At 41.2% G+C, this 5,506-nt stretch overlaps 1 pseudogene; it reads left to right on the top strand.

Annotated features, from left to right (window-relative positions):
* The first annotated feature begins 1,093 nt into the window (after nt 1–1,093).
* On the top strand, nt 1,094–1,511 carry LOC110578069 (annotated as a pseudogene).
* The last annotated feature ends 3,995 nt before the right edge of the window (nt 1,512–5,506 follow it).

Genomic DNA, 5,506 nt, shown 5'->3' with positions numbered 1-5,506 from the left:
CCCTCTGGGGCAAGGCTGTGGTCTAGCCTGGTCTGGCCCTGAAAATAACACTTGGAGATACCCAAAGCAAAGGACCTTGATTCTTTGCTTCCTGGGAAAGCCCATTAAGAATGTTCTTGCATTGGGCGCCTGGGTGGCTCAGTCGTTAAGCGTCTGCCTTAGGCTCAGGTCATGATCCTAGGGTCCTGGGATTGCACCTGGCATCGGGCTCCCTGCTCAGCGGGAGGCCTGCTTCTCCCTCTCCCACTCCCCCTGCTTGTGTTCCCTCTCTTGCTATGTCTCTCTCTGTCAAATAAATGAATAAAATCTTAAAAAAAAATGTTCTTGCATTAAATGACAGAGCAACTGGATGGCTAGGAAGCAACATGGAGAGTTTCCATAAAGGCCTGATCCCTGTGTTAATTTATAGTATCACAAAAATTCAGAGGTAGAAGAGACCTCAGAAATCATTGTAATGTAATCCTTTGTTCAACAGAGAGAAAATGAAAGCAGATTAAGGTGGTGTGACTTCCTCAAAATAACCCAGACAGCACCAGACCTCAGCCTATAGAATTTAAGCACTTTGAACTCTTTGTTCAAAACTATCTTCACTGTACTGGGTCTCCTATGGGGAGCAGCAAAATCACTTGGGGCACTGGCTAAAATTCAGATTCCCGGGCCCAGTACCTAACTTTCTGAATCCGTATTTCCAGATTTGGCCCCTGGGAATCTGAATGCTGACCTGGCCTTGAGTGTTGCTCTGATGGAGGACCCGAGCTGAGAATCACGTGTGTCTTCCTGAATTCCGACCTGCAGGAATTTCTGTCCTGAGATTTGGTCTACATGCCTGTTGAGCTGCTTTCATCTATAAATGGCTAATGGCAGGGTGTTGGGCCAAGACAATGGCATGGAGGAGGATGAGAAAGAGTAAAAATGTGTTAGAGCTAGTATCCCAAAGTGATAATCTAAGCAGTAGGAGATTCTTTCTCTTTGGCTAGTGGCAGTGGAATATTATTACCGAGGAATGCTGAAGAATGTTCCATTTGGGGCTGATGCAGCCTATTTCATTAAGACCTGAATCAGAATGGGTTTTTGCCTTCTGACCGGTGCCTTCATGGGTCACATGCATGCTCCCGGGAAGGGCCTGCCCTTGTGGGCTCTACCTTACCACCATCTGATGACATGAAGGAGCAGATCTACAAACTGGCCAAGAAGGGCCTGACTCCCTCACAAACTGGTGTGATTCTGAGAGACTCACATGGTGTTGCACAAGTATGTTTTGTGACAGGCAATCAAATCTTGAGGATTCTTAAGTCCAAAAGACTTGCTCCCTCTCTTCCTGAGGATCTCTACCATTGGATTAAGAAAGTTGTTGCTGTTCAAAAGCATCTTGAGAGGAACAGAAAGGATGCTAAATCTGACTGATGCTGATCGAGAGCTGTATTAGCCGTTGACTTGATATTATAAGACCAAGAGTCCTCCCCTCCAACTGGAAATACAAGTCATCCACAGCCTCTGCTCTGGTTGCATAAATTTGTCTGTGTCCTCAAGCAATGAAGTCATTAAGTCTAACTAGGAAAAAAAAGACCTATATTGAAGTGATTACAATTCTTAACCATAACACTCAATATGCTGGCCACTAACAATCAAACTTTTCCAGGAGGGAACCAGAGCAGTAAAAAGTTTAGCTTGACTTACAGATCTTTTTCCTGAAAGAAGTGAGATGAAGTATTCTGTGCATGGGACATATAAGATGGTGAGTAAGAATTTAGTTTCTCAGTCTGTCTTCCCTGTAAAAACAGTTGTAAGACTTTTTTCTTGCAGAGCTATAATGTTTCCACTCCAATTTCAATGTGAGTTGTTTATTCCCTCAACATTTATTCTCCATTATTACTTTCTGGGTAGCTAAATGCTAGCAGGTGTCAACATTGCTTGGCGGCCTGGTATTTACGGGATAATTGGAAGAACTTGCATCTTGAGGAAACGCCCAGTTCCTTTAATGAGAAATTAAACTAATGGACTTTTATCTCATTTGCCTGGTGCAATGGTCCCTGAAACTGTTGATGATCAGAACGCTCTGGAAAGCTTTTAATATATTTTCACTGTTGATAAATTAATTTCAAATTTAATAGTTGTTCATGCTATTGGTTAGTGTGATAATAATTCAAAAAAGTGTGCCAAAGGGTAAAAGCGGAAAGTAAATCCCCTCTTCCACTTTGCACTTCCTAGAATAACCCCACTGTTCACATATTTTGTGTATCGTCTTCCAAATCCCTTTGTACGTAGTACAATCATATGAATGTTTATATCTATTTTTCTCAAATGTGATCTTTTTTTTTTTTTAAAGATTTTATTTATTTATTTGACACAGAGAGACACAGCGAGAGAGGGAACACAAGCAGGGGGAGGGGGAGAGGGAGACGCAGGCTTCCCGCGGAGCAGGGAGCCCGATGCGGGGCTCGATCCCAGGACCCTGAGATCATGACCTGAGCCGAAGGCAGACGCTTAACGACTGAGCCACCCAGGCGCCCCAAATGTGATCATTTTTGTATCTACTGCTCCATCCCTTGCTTTTCCTGGCTGCAGTCTCTTGGACACCTTTGTATGTAGCAAGTGCAACTATACTTCGGTCTTTCAAATGGACCTGTTTTCCATTAAAATGACTGATTCATTGGATCAGGTGAAGCCCAGAGATTTGTGCTTTTTAATGAAGCTCCTCCATTATTTCTGATGTAAGCTTGTCCCTGAACTCGCATTTAGAAACCACTGTCTTAGCTCATGTGGCAAAACATGGTTTTGTGGCAAACTGAAACTTTTCTTCATTAGGATTAGAAACTGTGTTTTCCTTCCCACTGCCTGATAAGAATGAGAAATAAACAATTGCCCACAAAGATTTTTTTTTTTTTAAGATGATAAAATTCTCCTATATGCACAAGGCAGGAAAGTTTCCTTGGCAACTGGTGGCAAGTATGGAAGCTAAGGGGTGGGATTTATCATAAGAATAAGGCAACATTTCTACTGGGAGAGTGTCAGAAAGAAGTCACCTAAACATGGTACTTACAGGTCTGCATGCAGAGCCCAGAATAAACACCTGATGTTCATAGATAAAGAGATGAATAATGGCAACGTTGTTAAAATTAAATATCCCTCCCCCTCCTTTAAAGCTAGAAGTATTTATCTTCTGTCAAAATCATCTTTACCTTGAACTTGTGTCCTGGTGAATTGTCTTAACCATTGTTTTTTTTCATTTTCATTTTCTTCATTTTTGAAAAATGCTATCCAAAACCATAGGGGGAGGTTTTGAATAGTCTTCTAGGAAACAATGACAAGTCAATCAACCTGCTAAGGAGCTTCTCTAGGGCTTCTCAGCATTAGCAGCTTATCACCCCCCAACAGTAAACTGTGTTTTTCTGTAGGATGAATCTTGGCTGGTCAAATGAAGACTTGCCAAGAACACTAATTAAAGTAATATAAGTTAGAGTCTATTTTATCCTTAGGGAAGATTACAAATGGGGTGTGTGTGTGTGTGTGGGGGGTACTTGACACTGGGTCCTTTAAATTTCTTAGCTTAGAGGAAGGGACCTACCCCTCCAACCTGAACATCTCCCTAGCCTGTGACATGTAGCAGAAACAATGAGATCCCCAGGCATGAAGATTAAACTTCATTTTAACCACATTATATTTTCCAAATGAAAAATATAATCAAACAAAACTCATAAGATCTTTTAAGCATATGTATGTATGTATATATTTTTTGTCACATATATAGGAACAACTGGAATAGAAGTTGAATGCTTTCTTTTTTTTTTCTTTTTCTTAAAGATTTATTTATTTTAGAGAGAGAGTTTGTGTGTGAGTGGGGAGGGGCAGAGGGAGAAGGAGAGAATCTCACGCAGGCTCATGTTGAATGCAGACCTGGACACAGGGCTCGATCTCAAGACTATGAGATCATGACCTGAGTTGAAATAGAGAGTCAGATGCTCAACCAACTGAGCCACCCAGGCACCCCAAGGCTAAACACTTCCAAGTCAGAGATTCCAATTTGGATTTTATCAGCTATGGGACTATCCCATTTTGGAAATTGTCACCTTAAGAAATCAAACTGCATTTGAATGCATATTATAACTTTGAGCTTGTACTTCTAAGTTGAGCATTCATTAATTAATATTTTTATTAGTCACTATGTCAGTTACATTCCTTTGGTTACAGTTACAAACCAAATCAGGTTAACCTAAGAAAAATGGGATATATTGAAGGGAAATGGTATAGTTTTACAAAATCAAAGGAGGAGTTTGTCGTATGAATAGATAAATAATGGCAAAATAATTAAAATTAAACTTTTTTTTAAGGCTAAACGTATTTCCTTCTTTCAAAATCATCTTTACTTTGAACTTGGGTCCTCGTGAATTGCTCTAACAGCAGTTAATATTTTAGTTAATAGCAAGCCTTAGGAAAAGAGTAACCAGTAGAGCCTTGGAGATTCCATGAACAGGCTCTTTTGGGCATTGCCATTAGGGTGACAGATCCAACTGCTTTCCACCCTCGTGTCACTCTGCTCAAGAGTCAGAGTTCTGAGAGAGCGTTAGATTGGCCCAGCGTGGACCACAGTCCACTCCTCAACCAACCCTTGTGCTTGATGAGCTCTCATGGCTCACAGACCCATCAGGACCACATTAAATAGGAAATAGAGAGTTACCCAAAGGAAAGTCAGATTCTTATGACAAGAAGAAGAGGGAAGGAATGCTAAGCAAACAAAAACCAGAACAGCTCACCACTGTCACCTGGTGTATTAGTTAGGATGAGTTCAGTGGCAAGTAGCAAGACCTAACAGTATCACGACCAGTAGAGCAGGATTGAGACAAGTATAATGTGTCTCACCACCTTCTAAAAATCTAGAGGTTGGTGGTCCCAGAAAATCCTCAACACATACTCAACAAATACTCATGATAAATAGACAGGGAGATTGTGGAAAGATAGGAAGCAGGCCATAAACTGGGGAAGTGAGAGCAGCTAGAAGGAGCAGTAGGGAGAGAATCAAAAAGTAGAATTTATTTCTATAATTGGGAGAGATCTTCACATTCTCAAAGCTAGAGAAGAGAAAAGAACTGATGTTCCTTGTGGGAGAGATGAGAGGAATAAAAGTGAGATGTCTTTTTTTGGTAGCATGGGGTAGAGTCTAAGGCTCAGGTGGTGGGGTACCCACTTGCAGAAAAAAGTGGTATGGGGTTGACAATGCCCATTTCAATTTTTCATGGGCATGGCCACATTATGTGGCCACCCCAGCTGCCCAATCCTGGTGATGTGGCAAATAAGAGAGAAAAAAAGTTTGCTGATTTTAAGTGCCCTCATTCTACTTTGCTGTCAGTGGTGTTCTTCTGTTACGTGCTGTTCATTCCCAGTGACATTGGTGAAGCACCTCTCAGCACCATGCAGTGTGTTCTGAGGGCTAGGTCCCTGCTTCTTTCTTTCTTTCTTTCTTTCTTTCTTTCTTTCTTTCTTTCTTTCTTTCTTTCTTTCTTTCTTTCTT

This window comes from Neomonachus schauinslandi, chromosome 5 (genome assembly GCF_002201575.2).
Source record: "Neomonachus schauinslandi chromosome 5, ASM220157v2, whole genome shotgun sequence".
Classification (NCBI taxonomy): Eukaryota; Metazoa; Chordata; class Mammalia; order Carnivora; family Phocidae; genus Neomonachus; species Neomonachus schauinslandi.
The sequence above is the reverse complement of the archived record's forward strand: the minus strand, read 5'-3'. Positions and strand labels throughout refer to the sequence as shown.